This window comes from Mesocricetus auratus, unplaced genomic scaffold (genome assembly GCF_017639785.1).
Source record: "Mesocricetus auratus isolate SY011 unplaced genomic scaffold, BCM_Maur_2.0 Super-Scaffold_100013, whole genome shotgun sequence".
Classification (NCBI taxonomy): domain Eukaryota; kingdom Metazoa; phylum Chordata; class Mammalia; order Rodentia; family Cricetidae; genus Mesocricetus; species Mesocricetus auratus.
In genome coordinates this window covers 55980187-56003043 of record NW_024429196.1, presented here as the reverse complement: position 1 = coordinate 56003043, position 22857 = coordinate 55980187, and the positions used below count along the sequence as shown (strand labels likewise).

General features: G+C 41.5%; 1 protein-coding gene and 1 long non-coding RNA gene across 3 annotated transcripts in view; one reads left to right on the top strand and one right to left on the bottom strand.

Annotated features, from left to right (window-relative positions):
• Positions 1 to 8301: 8301 nt before the first annotated feature.
• Positions 8302 to 11048, bottom strand: LOC121143602. Its single transcript, XR_005880854.1, has 2 exons — positions 8775 to 11048; positions 8302 to 8548 (listed from the first exon to the last, which is right to left on the bottom strand). It is a non-coding gene; the product is annotated as an uncharacterized LOC121143602 (long non-coding RNA).
• Eci2 (enoyl-CoA delta isomerase 2) overlaps positions 8490 to 22857 on the top strand; it is a 35416-nt gene continuing 21048 nt past the window's right edge. Inside the window, exon 1 of one of the 2 annotated variants that reach the window (XM_040755822.1) lies at positions 8490 to 8573. The gene's annotated coding sequence lies outside the window, so the exon portion shown is untranslated. The remainder of the gene's footprint in view (positions 8574 to 22857) is intronic. The other variant, XM_040755825.1, reaches the window with a different exon arrangement.

The window sequence follows — 22857 nt, the reverse complement described above, 5'->3', positions numbered from 1 at the left end:
AGTTCTAATAGGTCTTAATAATGAAAGCCCAGAATCAGATATTAGGGGGTGAAATCCGAAAGATCAGAGAAGCAGAGCAGCCACTAGAGCTCTTACCTCTACGAAATCCTCAGACTGAAAAGAGACTGAGTTCCTGTCTCCTCCTGCCTATGTTCTTCTTTCCGACAGCCCTCTTACTTTCTGTCTGTCTCTACAGACCTCTAGACCTCTATGGTTAACTAGTGGCTAGCTCCACACTCTGATCTTCTGGCAAACTTTATTTGTTAGAGTATAGACAAGATATCATCACAGGTAGAGATAAATATTCAGATAATAAACAAAGACTTTGCCCTCAGGAAATCATAGCATCCTCCATGTAGATCCAGTGAATTGTGTTAGCAATTGTTCCAATAGTTTGGGGATCCAGATCTCCACCACTGCCCTCTTGACCTATTACCCACAAGCTGTGATATCCAACACTACTCTGGTGTTGTTCATAGAAACTCACTAGCCTCTGGGTGGGAGGTCAAGACTGCTGGACTCTGAGGTATCTGGGGGGTAGGGCACAATGTCTCCATTTTCTTGGTGTCTGAGGGGTTCATACAGTAACCTGATATTCTTGACAAATAAACTGGAGAGGTGTTAGATTATGGGCTGGAGAGAAGCCAGCTACTCAGAACCCTTGGACCTTTTATAGCTCCCAATGGTGAAATAGCTCACCCCTGGTTGCTCCACCCTCTGCCTCCCCCTCAATTACAATCTTATTATTCACCATCCAGTGTCCCCAGCTTCAGGTGAGCTTGGGTCCCCTGGGACCACTCCCCCACCCACCACCCACTCCCTCAATCTTCCAGGAGACCACTCCTGGCATTCAGAGGATCTGCCACACAGGAAAGGCATCAATCCTTCCAGATCCCACCCTCCAGCATGCCAGCTTCAGCTTCAGGAAAGAAGGAGACCAGTGGAGACAGAAAGACCCTACATGCACCGACTGGAAGAAAAGATGGGAAGAAGACAGAATAAGAGCTCACACAGCAAGAGAAAGACCAACATGACTCCACCAGAATCTAGAGACCCTATGCCAGCAAGACCTGAAAAGCACTACATAGATGAAGCAGAAGAAACAAACCTTAAAAATTACTTTATGAAGATGATAGAGACCCTCAAAGAGGAAACGAGGAAATCCCTTAAAGATATAAAAGAAAAAACAAAAATACATGGAATGGAGGAAAAGACTAACCAAAAAATTCAAGAAACAAATCTCTTAAAGAGTACAAAGAGAAAACAATCAAAAAATGAAGGAAACAATTCAAACAGTTGAAGGATTGAATGCTGAAATAGAAACAATAAAGAAAACACTGAACAAGGGGATGCTGGAAATAGAAAAGCTGGGTAAATGATCAGGAAATACAAATGCAAGTATCACCAATAGAATACAAGAGATAGAAGAGAGAATATCAGGTGTTGAAGACTAATTAGAGGATATACAGTCATCAACCAAAGAAAATCTCAAAACCAACAAATCCCTAACACAAAATATCCAGGAAATATGGGACACCGTGAAGAAGCCAAACCTGAGAATAATAAGTATAGAAGAAGGCAAAGAAGTACAGCTCAAAGGTACAGAAAATATCTTCAACAAAATCTTAGAAGAAAACTTCCCTAACCTAAAGAAGGACATGCCTATGAAAATACAAGAATCTTACAGAACACCAAATAGACTGGACCAGAAAAAGAATTCACCTCGTCATAAAATAATCAAAACATCAAACCTACAGAATAAAGAGAAAATATTAAGAGCAGCTAAAGAAAAAGGCCAAGTAACATATAAAGGCAGACCTATCCAAATTACACCCGACTTCTCAATGGAAACTAAGAAAGCCAGAAGATCCTGGACAGATGTCCTACATATGTTAAGGGAACAAGGATACCAGCCCAAACTACTATATCCAGCAAAGCTTTCAATTACCATAGATGGAGAAAGCAAAATATTCCATGACAAAGCCAGATTTAAATAATATGTATCCATGAATCCAGCTCTACAGAAAGTGCTGGAAGGAAAACCTACACCCAACAAAGATAACTACACTCACAAAGACATAGGCAATAGATAATCCCACTTTACCAAACACCAAAAGAAAAAGGGAGGAGAACCTACACACAATAACACCATTAACAACCAATCAAGCAGCCGGGCGTTGGTGGCTCATGCCTTTAATCCCAGCACTCGGGAGGCAGAGGCAGGCGGATCTCTGTGAGTTCGAGGCCAGGCTGGACCGACAGCCTCCCAAACAGAGAAACCCTGTCTCGTAAAACCAAAAAAAAACAAAAACAAAAACAAAAAAAAAACAACCAATCAAGCACAAACAAGTATCATCAATCAATGGTCATTAATATTCCTCAATGTCAACGGTCTCAACTTGCTTATAAAAAGACACAGACTAGCACAATTGATACAAAGACAGAACCCATCATTCTGCTGCATACAAGAAACACATCTCAATGTCAAAGAGAGACATTACCTCAGAGTAAAGGGTTGGGAAAAGTTTTTCCAAGCAAACAGATCCAAGAAACAAGCTGGTGTAGCAATCCTAATATCTAACAAATTAGACTTCAAATTAAAATCAATCAAAAGAGATGAAGAAGGAAATTTCATATTCATCTCAGGAAAAGTCCATCAAGATGAAGCCTCAATTTTGAACATCTATGCCCCAAATACAAAGGCTCCCACATTCGTGAAAGAAACATTACTAAAGCTCAAAACGCACATAAAATCTCACACACTAGTAGTAGGAGACTTCAACACTCTGCTCTCACTGCTAGACAGGACCTCCAGACAGAAACTTAACAAAGAAACAAAAGAACTAATAGAAGTTAGGACCCAATTGGGTTTAACAGACATCTATGGAACATTCCACCCGAACACAAAGGGATATGCCCTCTTCTCAGCGCCACATGGAACCTTCTCTAAAATCAACCACATAATAGGAAACATAGCAAACCTCCACAGATACAAAAAATTGGAATAAACCCCTGTATCTTATCAGACCACCAAGCATTAAAATTAGTATTCAAAAATAACACAAATTGCAGAAACCCTATAAACTCATGGAAATTGAACAATGCACAATTGCACCATCCATGGGTAAAGGAAGAAATAAAAAAAAATTAAAGACTTCCTGGAATTCAATGAGAATGAAGATACAACATATCCAAACTTATGGGACACTCTGAAAGCAGTGCTGAGAGGAAAGTTCATAGCACTAAGTGTCCACATGAAGAAACTGGAGAACAGTCACACTAGAGAATTAAAAGCACAACTGAATGCCCTAGAACAAAAAGAAGCAAACTCACCCAGGAGGAGTAGACGCCAGGAAATAATCAAATTGAGGGATGAAATCAATCAAGTAGAAACCAGGAAAACATTGCGAAGAATCAGTGAAACAAAGAGTTGGTTCTTTGAGAAAATCAACAAGATAGACAAACCTTTGTCCAAACTAACCAAAAGACAGAGAGAGCATGCTAATTAACAAAATCAGAAATGAAAATGGAGACATAACAACGGATACTGAGGAAATCCAGAGAATCATCAGGTCATACTTTGAAAACCTGTACTCCACAAAATTCGAAAATTTAAAGGAAATGGACAATATCCTGGATAGATATCCTACCGCTCTGACCTCCACAAAGGGACATCACTAGCAATTCAAAGCACTCTTGGAGACTGTCTACAGACTCAGTGTGCTAGCATGCCCACTTGAACAGTCACCTGTGGCCATATCACCCATCCACAGCACTAGTTACTTGTAATGGTCCAGGAGCCCAGCAACTCCCAAACTGCAGAATTAAAGCAGAGGAACAGCCATGGTAGGAAGGAAGGAAGATGCAAGTGTCAGTCCCATACACAGACATCCAAGGCAGGTTCAGAAAATTCTTCCTTGGGGTTTAGTGGGTAAGGGCTCTTGCTGTGCAAGCATGAGATGCTGAGTTTGGATTCCCAGCAGTGTGAGGAGTGTGGGGGTTTTGTTGCTGTTGTTTTGGTTTGGTTTTGTTTTTTAAAGGGTTGAGTTTGACCACACATACAAGCCTGCCTGTCTCCACAGCTGTGTGGAGGGCAGAGACAATTAGTGCTTGTCCAGCTAACTAGTCAAAATATAAGCTCTAAAGTTAAAGACCCAATATCAAGGGGATATGGCAAGAATGATGGAGTAGGAAGTCCAATAGATTTGTGCAATACACTATACACACACTACACATATATCACACACACATACATTACACACAATACACACACATATACAATATAACATAACTCACACACACTACACACACACTACTCACACACACATACACTACACACACACACACACACATATATATATATACACTATATACACTACACACACACACACACACACACACACACACACACAACTCATGTATACATCCTACCTCTTCACCTGGAAAATGTCCATTTTTCTTAAGGGTGTACCTAGAATAAAAAGCCTGATCTCATGTAGATCAGGACTCTACAGATGATCTCCTGAGCATTCACCCTTGAAACATTTCTAGTTGACCCACCCCCACTCCCCAGATGTGTGTCATTCAGAGTATAACTGTAGCATGTACTGTAATGCTCAGCCCCGCAGCTGCCAAGTGACAAGTGCCCAGTAGGTATTTCTGTAATAGTGCACCAAAGAAACATGAATAATAAATGCTGGCACTGCAGTGAAAGGCAAGAGGTCACACTCCAGCAACCCTAAGCAGCTCCAGGGCCCTCTTGAGGAAGTCCCAAGGGCAGCATTGCTTGTCAGCTCAGAGCAACTGGCTATATTCTGAGCCATCAAAAGGGGAAAATACACTTGGTTTAATATTTAATGCAGAGAATTTTTATAGATTTTAAGATTTTCATTGAAAATATTTTATTTGATTCCTAAAACTACATATTTCTCTGATTTCTATTCAAAGTGTTTTCTGGGCCTTCAGCTTTTTTGTAGTGAAGGGATGTAGTAGTGCCTATCACATGACAGTCATGGGACAGAGACACTGCCAGACAGTCTGTTTTACTCCAATTTCTGTTGCTATTTCTCAGAACTCGTGACTGGATAATTTATAAAGTAAAGATGTTCTCTTGGGCTCATGGATCCAGAAATTCAAAATCCTGATACCAGCAGATGTTCAACTTCTAGTGAGGCCCTTGTGATAGAAAATATGAAGAATATAGTGGAAGACTTTATGTGTCAGAATAATGGGTGAATAATGAGTAGAAGCTGGCAGAGAGAGAGAATAAAACTCCCAAGAAAAAAATGACATTAAGTCATTCATAAAGCCAGATCCCCTTCATGATGAACATCTCCTAAGGTCTCACCATCTCTTCACAGCATTGTACAGAGGGCCAGAGTTTGGGGAGAGACAAACATATTCAAATGGAAGAGAATGCCTCTAACCAACTCAAGCAAAACAAAACAGATGAAAAAGAATACAACGAAGGCTGACCCGGGCAAACAGGAAGTATGGCAGATCATGGAACTCAGCCAGCAAGGACTCACTGACCAGACAACTTGAGCCCAGAGTTCCTGGCATGGGTCGTCCTTCCTTGAGACACTTCAATCATGTTGGCAAATCTGAGATGAGGACCCAGGAGCCCTGGCAGAGTCACACCCTTTCTCCATGATCAGTGGAGGCCAGAGCCTACAGCTAAAATATCCACAGCCCCCCACAGTGGTGGAGAGAACACAGGCTCTGAAGAATAAGGAGGAAAAGCTGTGGGGTGTAGATTTTAAAATGTCTGGCAATCCAAAAGTCAGGTGAGCAAGGGGGAGAGCTCCGTTACTTTACACAGAGAGCTGGTTAATAGTATGACTGCAACAAAGGGCCAATGGGAATGGACACAAGATTGTTTGAGGAGTAGACAAGGACCAGAGCACAAGGCATCTTCTGGGACACACCACAGTGTGTACTTTATCCAAACAGCCTGAGGGACCACTGAGCTGTTGATGATGGGGAGCAACATGAGGAGATGTACATTTCTCAAAGATCACCTGGCAGAATAAGAGTTGGCTGGGAGGTAGACAGACCTCGTAAAGAGCTACTATGGCACTTAGGGCATGAGTGATGAGGGCTGGGCAAGTGGCAAGAACTAATGAAGGAGGAATCCTAAGATTTGATGGCTAAACATGATATCAACGAAAAACATAGCTCTTCCTCAAAGGAAATAATTAGTGGTTTATCCTGAACCAGAGATGAAACTGCGGGTCCCCCTGATTGTATGATTCAGGTCCCCTTGAATGGTATGCTCAACTAAGGAGGAAGTTACTTAAACATTCGTGGTCATAAAACGAAAGAAAATCACAAATCATTGCATGCACCAAATAACTCAGTGGGGACATCAGTTAGGTGGGGTTATGACAGAGCAGCAGGAATTTTTTCTGTAGGTTTCAGGTGCCATCTTGTGGCATTCTTGTCTTGAATTTAGTGGCAGCTAGTGGTCTGCTAAATTTACAGTGTATTCCAAAAGTTTTACTTGACATCATAAAGATGTTAAGTCAGATATGTAGGTTGGTAGCAAATGACCATTAAGAGGACTAAAGATAGATGAAGATATTTGGCTCCATGTACAACTTTCCATCTTCTCATAATTATGAAGTCCTGGCCAGTTAGTCTGCAGGACCTTTAGTCCAGATGGTTTCTTCTAGGAACTACAGTCCACTATGGGAAATGGGAGAAATGGGCTGTTCTAAAGTCATCAAAAGATGTATACCTTGATGACTAAGCATATGTGGGATTTGTAAAAAGATGGAGTAGAGGTAAAAGGTGAGCTCAATTTGAGATCTGTCATGTCTGGGTTTCTAGTGGGATCTTAATACCCAGAATCCTACATATTCAAATTTAAACAACAGCAAAAGTGACAACACTATCTCTTAGCCATTAAAAACATTTAATGACAATTCTCCTTGTTAAAGAGTCACTGTCCAGTAAAGACAAATTAACAAGGCATACAGTGCAGGAAGATAATATGCTGTTACATAAATAGTTACAGTGTAGTGTGGTTGCTTTGATAAACTGTTTCTTGTACTATCTGACTCAAAGCCAGCACTGGGCAGAAAACAGAGATGGATTTTAGTTATTATTATACTCCTGAGGTCATTTTTGGGATCCCCAAACTGAACCTTTTCAACTCTACAAACATCTTTAAACTGTGAAGATATGAATTATTTTTAATTTTCCTCTACAATTCAATTTCATTTATTTCTACCAAATAAGTATATTTATTTTTAAGCATGTACATATCTGTAGAAATGTTATATATGGCACATAACTGGCCATAAACCAATGAAGAAGAGTTTGCAAATAATGATAATAAAACAAAGACATGAGTTGTGAAACAAAGGGCCCTTGCAACTGCCTTGGTGTGTGAATGGCTTGCTCCTGCCTAACTGGACAAACACATTCTGATGGCAGTTGTAAAAACACAGCTGCCAGGTGCCTCCCTGGTAACTTATGTGTCAACTTGACTGAACTACAGTAGCCAGACATTGGATTGTAAGAACCAAAGGGGACAGATGGCTCTAAGAACTGCATCTTTCAGATACAACAGGACTTATGTACATGTGAAGGAACAGAGACTGTAATAGCATGCCAAAACCTGCCCAAGTTCAAACCAGACAAAGTCCCAGCACTGACAAGGGACAAGCAGACACACCAAGTCCCACCTCTAACCAAGAAGCTGTTTGCAACTTATAATTCTTGGGTGAGGGGAAATCAGTTTTCTCCAATGAAATGTCACTGGGTAATCAATTATATTTCAGGGTAGGCTCTATGCCCAGGAGCAGTTGGCCAGCACAAAATTGACCAGAGGGTTTTTGTGTGCACTTTTTGGTTTGTTTTGGTATTTTTGTCTTATTTTTTTTAGTTTGATTTACTATTTTGTTGTTTTTTCTTCTTTTGTTTTAAGAAGAGAGAAAGAGAAAGAATGTGAAATTGTGTGGGTAGCAAGGTGGGGAGATCTGGGAGAAGTTAGAGGAGGGGAAAGAATACAATCAAAACATGTCTGAAAAATTTTAAATAATCTCCCTCCCTCTACTCTGTATAAAGTAACTCCAATTAAACTTATATATATATATATATAATTACTTGATAAGATAGATAGGCTTCCATGTGTTTTTTTCAAATATTCTTAGTATTATTTATTCCTTTTCTGTCCTTTCCACCCATCTATATCCCCATTTAAACCTTCCCCTTATTCTTGCCCTGTTTACCGTTATACAGTATTTAGAGTTTTGAAAGTAAAGACAAATTTCATTAAAAGACAGATACTTCAAGTTTTTATGAAGATACTGATTTTTAATTCTAGTAAGACCGGAGTATTAGTAGAAAGTCCCAGCTTTGTTTCCTAATGTGGTTGAAACTTTCCCCTACGCCATGTAGTTGCTATGTGACGTCATCGGGGGCAGCAGATGGACTTCGTGACTTCTGACCTTTGGCTTTGGAAGGGTTGAGGGAGGAGGAGACGGCTCAGTCTCTAATGTGTTTTGCTGGTGGGAAAGTGGAAGATCTCCGCTTCAAATGCCTGGAAGCAACACAGCAGGTTAAAAGTAAGTACCCCAATCAAGGAACTGACTTCACAGCCCACTGCCAACTGAGTATGTGGGCAGGAATTGCTGTGAGGACAGGCATCGAAGAGGCTGTGAGACCCAAGTGCAGTTGACCCACCTCCACCCCCTCCACCCCCTGACCCCTCCCCCCTCCCCCCACCCTCACCCCTTCCCCCCCCCTGCCCCGGCAGCCCTCCCTACCTTGGTGTTCCTGAAGGGTAGTTTGAAGGCTGGTAGACTCCTGTGTGTTCTCTGTCCCTCAGGCATTAATTAGGATTCAGTTCTGTCTACTTAGATTTAATACCCCAATGCTTTTTGTCCCCAATTTTCCAATCTGTGCCTCAGGAACACACAGCTGACAGTTAAGATCCCCAGGGAGTCAGATCCAGCCACTCCCACAGGTATCAAGACATGCTGGCCAAATCCCTTATAGGGACCTAAGTAGTTTTTTTTTTTTTTCTGGAAATGCTTCTTGCTTTCAGAAACAGGACCTTTGTCAGACCTTGAAATCAAGTTAATAATATGCTTTGAGATCATTTAGAACTATGTACTCAATACTGTGTGGTCAGCCTGGTTAACTTTAACCTGACCTTAAGAAAACAATGTAACCAACCTTACTCTTATACCTTTGGACTTGTCTTGTAAACAGCTTTTACAACCTAAACTAAGTGCATAGCTTTAATCTTATCTAAGTACTCTTCCATGACTCTGACCCAGAAGTGTGTGTATGCATGCTTGTGTGTGTGTGTGTGTGTGTGTGTGTGTGTGTGTGTGTGAGTGGGGGGTGGGGGGTGTGTTGGGGTAATTATTTGCTGAAAGAAGCCAGAAACTTGAAAGTAATCTTTAAAAAACAACAAAAAGAACTAAATAACTAAATGATAAATACAAACAAATATCCTATGAATGTTGGAAGCAACATGTGGATACAGGGTGAGGTTGTGAGCACTACTTGGGGTCAGCTTTCCCTTGTAAAACCTGTTAAAGCTTCTTATTTTAGAAAAAAAATCATTCTTCAATCCTTTCCCACACCATGCTTCCTGTGCTACACTGTAAATACAGGGCAAAGTCTTTGTTACAAATAACAGGAACAGTCAGACATTGCACAAACACACACCATGCTGCAGACCACAAATGACATACAGAAGGAAGACACACTAAGAAGTGAAACATTCAATTTGGCCTCACTCTTCCTCTAACCAGCTCCAAGACGAAGAATTTGCTTTTAATTTCTTAATGCAGTATCAATGAAGAAAATGGCAGAGTATTTTCATGGAACCTACACATATCTTCCCATGTATCTTAAATATCAAATAGTCCATGCATTGGCTGTAATACTTAAAAGAGTGTAAATGCCATGTAAGTACTTGGTAGATTCTATTGATTAGGAACTAATAAACAGAGAAATACGTTTTGATCTGCGGTTGGTTGGATCCACATACATGGAACCATGAGAAGGAAACAGACTAGTTGGTCTTTATTTACTGTACTTGGAAATGACTGCACCAATGGCCAGCTGGGGATGCTGTAGACATGTTTCTGGCATGGAGAAAAATGGATAACAGACTAGAAGACAACCAAAATTCCTTCTAGACTCAGGATGCCATTGTTTACAAACACAGCAATTGCACCAGCCATCCCCCACCCTCACAATGAGCATCCCTGAGGAGAAGCAGGCCCCACAGGAGCCACAGTTCACACCAGGCAGCCTTGGGCTGCAGCAGCTGCTTCACCTGCTCCTTTCTCTGTTCCCCTCACTGCTCTGTGCTTCCTCCAGGACTTAACACCACAGAGACTTCACGTTTACTTGAGACTTTATTCCATCAAGGACTGCCTTCTAGTCTTCCCTGAGAACTAGTCTGCCTGGGGAACATCCTTTCCCTAGAACCTTACTCACAGTGGGAGTTCAGTTATTCCCTGAATGTCTACCTCTGGCCCACTGGTTTTTTTTTTTTTTCAAGTTTTCTGACCATTTCACACTTCCTTGAGCTAGTCCTGGCTTTCTGCAGCTCACCTGAGTGACAGGGGATCAGTCCTTAGAGATTTCTCCTTCCAGCGAGGTTGACACTTCATTTTGCCCTTCCTAGACTTTGTTTGAACCTGTTCATTCTGCTCCAGTGTCTCTGACTACCACTGTTCCAGGAATAATATGCCTTCCCAGTAAGAAACCAATCTGCACACTGACAGATTAATAAAAGAAAAATTCTGAACTAAAAAAAAATTGTGTAGCCAACTGTGGCTAGTGCCTGAAGAAGAGCCTGGCTGAAACAGAAGATTTTACTAACAATATCCACATTCATGGTCATCCTTTAATCTCATCTCTTAGACCCTAGCCCCAGATTACACTTTGAACAATTTAAACAAAGACAAGCAGACTGCAAATCCGGCCACTTGGGCAAATGATTTATAAAGCAAAGACTGCCAAGTTAGAGTTATTTCTTTTTTTTTTTAATTTATTTTCAGTTTAAATTTAGATTAGAAACAAGGTTGCTTCACAAGTCAATTCCAGGTCCCTCTCCCTTTCCCTCCCCTCCTCCCGTGCCCTCTCCCCAACTCCCCCCCAATATCCCCTCATTTCCCCAGGAAGGGTGAGGCCCTCCATGGGGGTGTCCATAGTCTGTCATTTCATCCAGGGCAGGGCCTAGACCCTCCTGCAAGACTTCAGGGTGAGAGTGCATCTCACATTGTTGGATGGGAGTCCAAAGTCCGTGTGTATACTCGGGATGAGTACTGATCTACTGCCCAAGGTTCAATAGATTACCTAGGCCTCCTCACTGACACCCACATTCAGGGGGTCTTGATCAGTCCCATGCTGGATTCCCAGGCTGATGCCTGAGATTCAGGAGTTAACCTTTGTCAGGTCAGCTGTTTCTGGGGGTTAAACCAGCCCAGTCTTAATCCCTTTGGTCATCAGTCTTCCCTCTCTGTTACTGGCTTTCTTGAGTTCAGCTCAGTGCTTAGCCGTGGGAGTCTGCCTCTTCTTCGATCAGCCACTGAATGAAGTTTCTGTTTCCCAGACTCTCTGGCCATGGGATTGTAGGCTGGCACTCCCCAGATCTATGTCTAAAATCCATATATGAGAGAGTACATGCCATGTTTCTCTTTTTGTGACTGGGTTACCTCACTCAGGATGGTTTCTTCTAGTGTCATCCATTTCCATTGTTTTTTTCTGCTGAATAGTACTCCATTGTGTAAATGTACCACATTTTCTCTATCCACTCTTCGGTTGAGGGGCATCTAGGTTGCTTCCAAGTTCTGGCTATTACAAATAATGCTGCTATGAACATAGTGGAACAGACATCCTTGTTGTGTGAATGGGCATCTTTTGGATATATGCCTAAGAGTGGAGTTGCTGGATCTTGTGGTAGGTTTATTCCCATTTTTCTGAGGAATCTCCATACTGATTTCCAAAGAGGCTGAACAAGTTGGCACTCCCACCAGCAATGGAGGAGTGTTCCCCTTTCACCACATCCTCTCCAGCATAAATTGTCATTGGTGTTTCTGATTTTAGCCATTCTGACAGGAGTGAGATGGTATCTCAGAGTTGTTTTGATTTGCATTTCTCAGATGGCTAAGGATGTTGAACACGTTCTCAAGTGCCTCTCAGCCATTTTAGACTCCTCTATTGAAAATTCTCTATTTAGTTCTGCAGCCCACTTTTTAATTGGATCCTTTGGTGTTTTGGAGACTTGCTTCTTGAGTTCTTTGTAAATTTTTAGAGATCAACCCTCTGTCAGATGTGGGGTTAGTGAATATGTTTTCCCAATCTCTGGGTTGCCTTTTTGTCTTGCTGACTGTGTCCTTTGCCTTACAGAAGCTTCTCAGTTTCATCAGGTCCCATTTTCTTAAGTTCACTCGTGATGTTCTTTTCTCAAAGTTGTTATCCAGGTTCATCTTGCTCATCTGGCAGAATTATGCTTCTCCTGATCTCCTGATAAAAGCACAGGGGACTTGGCAGCCCTTGAGGTGCTATTTATGTTCTTTACTATGGGAAGGGGCCTAATGGCTGATTAGAAGTCACAGTTCTGTCCTTTGTTATGGGAATAGAGCCTAATCTGAGATCAATCTTGGCTAATAAACATAAGCCGAAACTTTCTCAGCAAACCCAAACTCCAATATGATACAGAATTTTCTTTCTTATGGTTTCTGATGAGCCTTGCTAGTACACTTTTTATCTGCAGTCACATTGGAGGCAGCGCTACTTTAGCTAAATCTTGTTTTGTGTAACATAATATCAGTAAAATCTTTCCAGTATTAATATTACTACTTCAAGGTTCAGGAGAAATACCACCTCCATTCAGGAGACAGTTACAACTATAATAGACACCTTTTACCAAAATGCATCTGAAGACAGTCACATTCTTTTCAACTCTGAAAACTCAAATGATACTGTCTCAAGGGACTTTGTCCATCTTGGTAGTCCTCAGAGGACAGAGCAGGAGAGATTTACCCCAAGGATCAGCTAGTGTGCAGGGAAAGAAGCTTACAGAGATAGGATGTGACACAATGTGACCCCCAGTGGCATTTTTTCACTTCATGAAATCTTTAGTTTTCTTCTCAGTAACAGAAGGTTTGGCCAAATAGATGTGCTCTCTCCCATTCCTGAAAAATCTGTCATTGGCCATGACATTTGTCCCAAGAGTAACTACTCCATCCCTTGTGGAATAAGGCACCAAGTTTACTTTAGTAAATATATCTTGATCCCCAAGGAAAGTAGGTCACAATAGAGGCTGTGGCCTAGATATCTATTGTTGAAACATAATGGCTGGGTGTTTAACAGAAATATGTTGAGTGTGGACTAGTGAAATTATTTCTCCCAATAGTAACAACCAAGTGGAGTTTCATCCTCTGTCAACTTTTCAGTGTTCCCAAGTACAGACAAAGGATGACTTGACATAAAACAATGAATGATTTTTTTTCTGAGACCTTGTCAGGAGTATGCTAACCAGAAATAGTCTCATTTGTGTCTTTCCAAATGTCAGATTTTAAAAATAACAATAACTCACAAGCTGTACATGGGTGTTGCTGGCTGCAATTTGCCTAGTTGTACCACTTTCCCTAGATAGATGGCCACTGGCAAACATTGGCTATTTTATTAGGAATTTAATTACTAGTGTGAAGGTTTGGAAAAGAATGACCCTGTAGGCGCATATCTTTGAATACTTAGTCACTAGGGAATGGCACAGTTTGAAAGAATTAAAAAGATTGGGTGGTATGGCCTTGTTGGAGGAATTGTATCTCCAAGGATTGACTTTGAGATTTCAAAAGCCCTCCATGCTCAGTCTCTCTCTCTCTCTGTCTCTCTGTGTCTCTCTGTGTCTCTCAGTGTCTTTCTCTCTGTCTCTCTGTCTCTCTCTCTCTGTGTCTCTCTCTGTCTCTCTCTCTCTCTGTCTCTCTCTCTCTCTCTCTCTCTCTCTCTCTCTCTCTCTCTCTGTCTCTCTCTCTCTCTCTCTCTGTGTGTGTGTGTGTGTGTCTGCCTACAGATCGGAACAGGTTGTAGCTCTCAGCTACTTCTCCAGCACTGGCCCTCATGCCACATGCTCCCTTCCAGGATGATAACAGAATAAACCTCTGAAACTGTAAGCAAGCCCCCAATTAAATGCTTTCTTTTAGGCCATGGTGTCTCTTTACATCAATAGAACAGTGACTAGGATATGTTACATTAACATTCAGGTCACACATGACACCTCACACAGTAATATGTATGTGTGTAGGCTACAGAATGGTTACAGGCCACAAAGGATTAAAGAAGTCTCAGAGTTCAAAGAATGAAGAAGCAGGACAAATGGTTGACACACACATGCATGGGGACCCTGAGGCTGCTAGGTAAGATATACGATATTGGTGAGCTTCCAGGAAGGGTGGCAGGAGGCACACAGAGCTGGTTGCAAAGTGAGCCAAGCTGCAGAAGCAGGGAATTGGTATGGACTGGACAGAAGGATTAAGAGACAGAAGGATGAGCAAAGGGCAAATCCAGAGGGTTTTATCAAGCAGTGGAAACCATGCTGAGCTGTAACCCAAAGGAAATAGCAGTCTGCTTGTTTTCTTTTACTCTCTCTGTTTTCATATCACAGAGATTCAGTCATGGGAGTGGATGGTTGTAGGCAGATGTTTCTTTCTCAATCCCAGCTTCCAGTCCCAAATAACTGACACAGAGGTTTAATATTACTTTTAAATGATCAGCCAATAGCTCAGGCTTATTCCTAACTAGCTCTTACATTTTAAGTTAACCCATTTTCCTTGTTTACACTCTGCCATGTGGCAGTACCTTTATTAGCATGGCATGTTTATCTCCTGCTCCCCCTGTGTCTGTCTGGGTGACCACTCTAACTCCATCCTCCTTCTTCCCATCAGTCTCAATTTGACTTTCCTGACTAACTTCCTGCCTGACTACGGACCTGTCTGCTTTTTATTAACCAATAAGAGTTATAAACCTTCACAGTGGAAGGATTATTCCATTGCAGATGGCTACCAGCTGGACAAACAGAAAGGGGACTTTCCATTAATCAAAAGTACTAGGGATACATAGAGAGTCAGTGACATCAATAAGACATAGCCACTTGCAACTTAGGAGTTCACTATCCTCTTGGGGACATTCCTTTAAGATGGTCAGCTCATTGGAAAGAATCCAGGATGAGCCAGAGTGAGACAAAGTTAGTGGAGTAAACATTTAGACAGGAAGTTGCACAGGGACAAAACAGTTCACCGTCCCAAAGCAGGAGAGTGGACTCCTTAAAGGAGTCACACTTACATGCTTTCCCAAGACATCATCTTTGCAGAGGCCCAAACCAATGAGGCTGTTTGATTTTGATTTTTTCAAGATAGAGTTTCATGCAGGCCAGGCTGGCTTCAATTTTCCTATGTGGCTGAGGCTGACCTTGAACTCTATCCTCCCTCTATCTCCCAAGTGTTGATATTACAGATGTTTGCGACACCTGGTAACTTTCCTCATCTTAACAAACAAGACCTTACACCAAATTCTGTGTATGTGTCATTGAAAAGAAATGGAAATCTCATAGCAACTGAGGTGAGAAACTGGTCCAATGTGTTTTACAACCCTGTGCTCTCAATCAAATGCAGTGTTGGGAAAATTCAGAGACTGCCCCACTGCTTCATGCTGTCTCAAGGCTGTCCTCTACAGTTGTCTACGGCTACCCTCTTTTGAACTGAGGGTTAACCACCCCAGGATACAGTGTCTTCCAGTTGAGTGTCCTTAGCATGGTGACACAGCCTCCAAATCAGAGGGTCTTTACTCTTATGACCTGCTCTGGGGCCTTTGCTACTGATGTCATAACTTTCTGATTGAATCGAAGAATGGCTATTACTTTCTATAAGTAGGAAATGAAATACTAACTCACTCAACTGGGAAACCAAGAGAATCACATCCCAGAAAACTAGTAGAAAACAAACAAACAAACAAAACACGGTTCTCCCCACTTACTAAACATGTAGCTTATCTTCTAAGAAAGGGACTCAATAGATATGTGGGGAATATTGTTAGAAAAAAATCAACAACTGGTTTTATGACCTTTAAAGCAAAAACCAGAATAGTTAAGCTCATAGAAACAGACATAGAATGATGGTGGCTATGGCGGAGGTGAGAGCAAAATGGAAGTTGCAGGTTCATGGTGACAGAGTTCTAGCTTTGAAGGCTGAAAAGATTCTGGAAATGGAGTGTGCAACAGTGTGAAGGTTCCTAACCCTACTGAGCTCTATACTTAAAAATGTTCAGAAGAATAGACTTGGTATCATGTGTATTTTACCACCAAAACAATAGCTTTATTATTTGCTGTTCATAAATGCCGTGTTTTCATTAAAATATCTCCACCTAAGAATATCAGATGATCTTAGACTTGAATTTTTTTCCTGAGAGCTTTTCTTTATTTTCAGTATCTTTAGGATTAACATCCCTGTTGGCTAACTTTGATTATCAACTTGATTGGATTGGGAACTGACTAAGAAAGAAGCCATTTGGTAGGTCTGTATGGGTATTTCCAGAAAGGATTGTCTGACAGGGGAAAGACCCACTTCCCAAGAAGAAAGCCCCTTCCCATGGGTGCCTCAGGTATGGGAAGGGTCTAGGTAAAATTGTTGCTTCTTTACCTGCTCTCCTTTGCCCCCTGCTGGTGAACAGAGTATATCTACTCTGTTGCAGCTGCCCTCATCCACTAAAATAGAATCCAGCTTCTTGTATCTCCACTGAAGGCAAAGACCAAGGGGTCTACAGGAATCCTCCTGGCCTTCATCACTAGGTGGGACTTCTGAGGCTCTTAGCCTCTCCAGTGCACATTCAGCCATCTTGGACTACCTACCCAGTGCACATTGTGTCTGTCAATCTGATTAATCCCGTTTGTAATATATATTCTTTCTATCAGTTCTGTTTTCTAGAGAACCCAAATACAATATTGTATTCATTTACCAGAATTCAATTTTACATACATTAACTTTGTTACCATTAAAATAATAGGTTATTTGGATTTTGGTACAAAATTTACATTTTCTAAAAAAAAAAAAAAAGGACTGCCTCCCAGAAACACCTCGTGTTTTCATTGAAAGTGTGGCTATTGATTCTCTTCACTCACAAGAGTAATTAACAGAGAGATAAATCACTGTGGTCATGAGTTTGAGCTCCAATTCTGAGGTCTTGAATCTGAGACCTTGAAATCAACTCAGACTCTAGGGTTCAATTCCATGTCAGTAAAATAACAAAAAGATGCACTCTGGAAAACTGTGGCTCATTGATGATGCTGAGCTCAACCTATTGAACTTAAACATCACTGAACTCTTGCTAATGTTGTTACATAGCAAAGATACGAACCCACACTACAAGATCCTTGTTGTATGGCTTCCTGAAACTGATATGGATGGAAACATACTGTTCTTCTCTGTATAATAGGAGGAGGAGAGACCTGAAGTCCACAGCCAACTCATGAAAGCCTCAACTTTACTCCAGTGTCCTTTGCTAATACCTGGCACCCAAGAGATGATCAATACATACTTTCTTGGGGCATGATTGACAAATGAATTATTGTTGTCAATATGCCAACCTTGTCAGTGCTGCCAACACCTTGAAGCAGGTGCCTGTGGCAGATGAAGAGCAGATAAATCATCTTTCATGAGTCATGTTAATGAGTTATTTGTCCCTTTGGCCTATGATTGATAGCAACACTTTGTACATTAATTCCATTTGGCATCCTATGATATCCCATTGCATAAATCTCATTAGATTTATGAAGATAATCTTCAGTAATCGTAGGGCTTAAGAGTTTGGGATATGAAATGAGTGCTGACTTTCTCTCCCACAAAACTCTACAGGTGCTCAATTAAAAAAAAAAGATTTGTTCAAGAGAATGAATTCATGGAATATACTTCAAAATAATAAACAACATGTACAATAACATGTCCTCAATATTCTCCTATATGGGGAAAACTGAAATCACTTTCTATTTATCAAGAATGAGAAAGAATATCCACTATCACCTCTCTTATTCAATGTAATACTCAAATACAAGGGATAAAATTAGGAAAAGAAGAAGTCAAATTATCCCTATTTTCAAATGACATGGTTGTATAATTGGAAGGTCCTTTATCCTCTACCAAAAACTGCTTAGACCTATAAACAATATAAGTACATTTGCAGGATTCAAAATCAATATATAACAACCAGCAGTCTTCACATATAACAATAATGAACTCACAGAAAACTACATTAGGGAGAGACTTTCATCTGAAATAGCTGAAAATAGTTAAATTAATATTCTAGTTTGCTTTTCTCCTACTGTGATGAACACCATGACCAGAGGCGACTTAGAGGTGGAAAGGGATTATTCCAGCTTACATTTCCCAGTCACAGTCCATCATGAAGCAAAATTGGGGCAGAAATTCAAGTAGAAACTGAAGTTCACGTTCAAACAGCAAGCAGGAGGCAGAGAACATATTGGGAACACTACCAGTTGGTTGAAACCTCAAGCCCACCACCAGTGATATACCTCCTCAAATGAGGCCACACCTCCTCATCCTTCCCAAACAGTTCTACCAACTAAAGTTCAACTATTCAAATATAGTAGCATATGGAGACCAATCTTTTGTGGAATATTATCTTAACTGTGTAAATATGTGTGACATTTGTTTATGCTGCATTTGTCTAACGATGTAAGGATGTGAGTTTAATTATGTAAAGATGTGTTGCATTTGTATTACCTTGCCTGCCTAAGGCACTTATTGGTCCAATAAAGAGCTAAATGGTAAGTAGCTAGGCAGAGAAAGAATAGGTGGTACTGGTGGGCAGAGAGAATAAGTAGGAGGAGAAATCTAGGTTACAGAGAGAGGAAAGAATAAGAGAAGAAGAGAGGAGAGGAGGAGGGAGATTCCTTGGGCCAGAAGACAGGTAGCCAACAGCCAGACATGAGAAGCAGTGAAAGTTAGATAAGCTAGATAAACAGAAGGAAGATAAAAGCTCTGAGGCAAAAGGTAAATAAAGAGAAACCGGTTAGTTTAAATTAAACGGGCTAGCCAGAAATGAGTCTAAACTAGTCTGAGCATTCAAAACTAATAATTAGTCTCTGTGTTATGATTTGGGAGCTGTTTGGTGTCCCAAAAGAAAAAGGCTGTTACACCATTCTCATCAAATCATCACAAACTGTAGCCATCATTCTCATTTTTTAAATATATTTGAACAGTGAGCATTAAACTTTATATGCATTAGAAAAATGAATGATTAGAGAAAAAATCTAGTCCTTCAAAACTAATGACTAACATTTGCAATTTTTCTTGCATACTTGAGGGAAATTTCTTTGCTACATAAAAGTATTCCAGGGTAATTGTTGAGCATAAGCTTTGTTAATACTCATGCAATACATGTGCTGTGATGTGGGACCTCGATACACAGCCTGACCAGATTTTAAAAAAATAGACACAGTTGATTCTGTAAAGGATGCTTAGTAATTGCATTACTAGAATTTCGGATTCTGGGCTGCTGGCTACTGTCCTCAAAACCAGGGAGACAGACAGAATCAGAAGGAAATAGATTTATTCCTAGTGGCCTGAGGCAGGACAGCTAGCTAGTTAAGAGGACTGAGGAAGGGAAGCCTCTGGAAGGTTCCTCACACTCCCCTGGTTCTACTTTTCATCTCACTGGCTGACACCCTGGAGCTTCTACTTAATGAGCTCCACAGCCTGCAAAAGGAGCTGTGCTGGTCTTCCTGAGGGCATCTCAAACAAGACTGTTTAACAAGACTGATGACCTAAGCTTTAGTCCACCCTCCCTGTGATCTAGGACTCCATAACCAACATTTTCCCTTTACTAGCCCACCCTTCTCAAGCTTCACACATGCACAAATCACCTTCAGAACAAGAGTCTCCTCTTCAAGAGGGAATTCTGTAGATAAGACTGGGATCACAGCAGCAGGCACTATCCCTGACATGTAAACTCGGTTACAGCGTATTAACCTCTCAGCCCCTAGGTCACACACAGCTTCTGCAGAGGCACAAACTGACATCCCTCCTTAGGTGCAGGCTCTTGACTCCACTCAAGTCCTCTTGTCTTTCTGCTTCATCACCAAACTCACTAGCTGCTCCATTCTCACTCACCCTGCAAGTGAATTTGGGGGACACTCTCCTGTCTCCTGAGTAGAGGCCCCTGAGTCGTGAAAGATTTCCTCTGTCTTCAAGTAGATGAGCACCTCTGCATCCCTGAGGATGCTCAGCAGGCTACCACCCAGTTAGCTGCATGGGTTCATTCCAGCTGCCAGTGACAGGCCCTGAGGAAAAGAGCAGTCTTTCCTGCCTCAGATCTCCATCTTCAGGGGCTTAAGGGCATAAAGGAGGATTATGAGGCACGTGGGATTACAGTAACAGAATGGTCAAGAGCCCTTTCACAAAAGGGGGGGGGTGCTCCTATCAATAACTCTCATCTCTGTTTTTTCCTCAACAAAATCAATCAGTCCTTGACCTTTGGGTAATAATGTTAAAGACATATTCATTTCATGCAGCTGAATCCACGAAGAGGATAAAGGAGGATATCATTGCCAAGGTCCCTCTTTAGACTTAGAACACCCTGTGGAAGGGGCAGGTTGTTAAAAGATGAAGCAAAAGAAAAGCATAGCACACACCTGCAAGCCCAGAAAGACTGAACAATCCTGATTTAGAACCCAACCTGGGCCACATGGCAGGACCCTGACTTGGCAGGAAGTGGGAGGAGGAAGAAGAGGAGAAAGGAGATAGAAGGGACAAAAGAAGGAGGAGGTTGGGCTTGGCGCACATTTGTGAGGCTGCAACACAAGGAGGCTTTGAGGCCAGCCCGGGCTATATAGTAAAACTCTGCACTAAAACAAAACAAAAAAGTGGTAGTGAGGTGTCTGGGGGTGTGGCTCAGTTGGTAAAGTTCTTGCCTGGATTCAGTCCTCAGTGATGCAAATAATCCCAGCATTTGAAAAACTGAGGCAGAAGCATCAATGGTTCAAGGTCATCCCCAGCTAAGCAGAGTTTGAAGTAAATCTGGAATACATAAGACTCCGTTTAAAAACAGCACGAAAAGGTTAGGGAAAAAGTAAGGGAGGACAGGAAACACGGACAGAAGCATAAATTTGGCTGGTTCTGTTACAAACACACTGGTATAATTCATCTCAAGCAGCATCATGAAACTGAAGGAGGAAACACAAGGGAGAACAAAGGGCACAAAGGCTCTTTAGTGACTAATAGAGTCATCATAGGTTCCTTCCCCCCTGCAATTATATGTGAATGTAATTTTCCTTGGTACCGCTTTCCCTGGCGCTTTCACTATAGGAACCTGGCAAAAGTCCAATTCCTTTGCTTGCACTGTGACTTACTGAAAAAGATATACCTGTAAGCTTAAGATCATGCCAGGTAACACCGTCTGACAGGTTACCGAAAAGGTGGCAGTTGACCCAAAGCTGTCATCACAAGTGGACACGCACAGGCTAGACAGAAACTTTCATCAGTTCACTTACATGCAACAAAGTGGCCCTGAACCTTCAGGAATAAGAATAGGAAGACCAGGAATTGAGAGATGAAGATGATAAAAGCAATACCTGGGATTAGGATATCTTGTATGAGTTGACGACTTACATAAGGAAGCTTCTTAAGAAATTTGGGCATCTTATGTAACATTAGCAGGGGATAATCACCAAGGTGAGCAGAGAACCAACTCAGATAATGCTGGGAAAAAAAGAACACAAGATACAGCAAGTACAGCTATGTTACAACTGATAGCCACAGCCCAGCCCTGTCTCCTGAAACTGCAACCTTGACTCCTTCAAGGCATTATCTCCAACCTCAGACTGGCCTTTCCAAAATCACTCCTGGACAATGACCCAGAACTAAAGTTCCTGTTACCCTTTCACAGAGTCTCTGAGAAAGTCATTGTCGGTCTACCTCTCCACAACAAATGTCTACAACATTTCTTGTCAAGCAAGGTGTCCACAGATGGGAAATGGCATTTAATACAGGGCAGGTTAGGACTGAACAAATTGCTAGCCTGAAATAAGCTTAGTGATATGTCTATGTCCTAGAAAATAGACAAGCTCTGGAGACTGTAGGATCACAAGAGGAGACTGGAACCAATGAGGGGGTCAGAGACTTCTCACATAGAATCTGAGAAAGCATGGGCTGCAGAAACCCACAGAGGCTGGGCACCCCATTTCTGAATGGAAAGAACAGGCAGAGATGTCTACCTGTAATCCAAGACTGAGACAGGAGGATCAACACAAGTTCAACAAAGGTTTTTATTGTGAGATTTTACCTGAAAATGAATTCTTTTAAACAAAAAGTAAAGAGCTGAACACCATGATGCAAGCCTATAATCCTAGAACTTGGGAGGCAGGAGCAGGAGGATCACAATGTTTGGGACCAGCCTGGGATATACAATGAGGCTATCTCAAAAAGCAAAATAAAACAAAAAATTAACAATGAATAAACGAATGAGTGAATGAATGAAATGGAAAGGGCAAGCAAGCAAGATAATTAGACATTATGGACCAAATCTCAAAGGCCTTATGTGTCATACTAAGACATTTGGGTTACTTATTACACAAAGGGACTCACATAAGATTCCAATGACAGAGGACAGATCAAGAGAATGGTGTGAGTCATGTCAGTGTCTTGGTCCATTTTATGTTTCTACCACCAAAAGTCACCAGCTGGATAAATTGCAGAAAACAGACGCCAGTTCACCATTCTGGAAGCTGGGAAGTCTAATGGTCAAGGTTCTGGCAACTGTCCAGGGCCATGGTGCTCCTTGTTAATGTGCCACCTTAATCACCACTCAAAG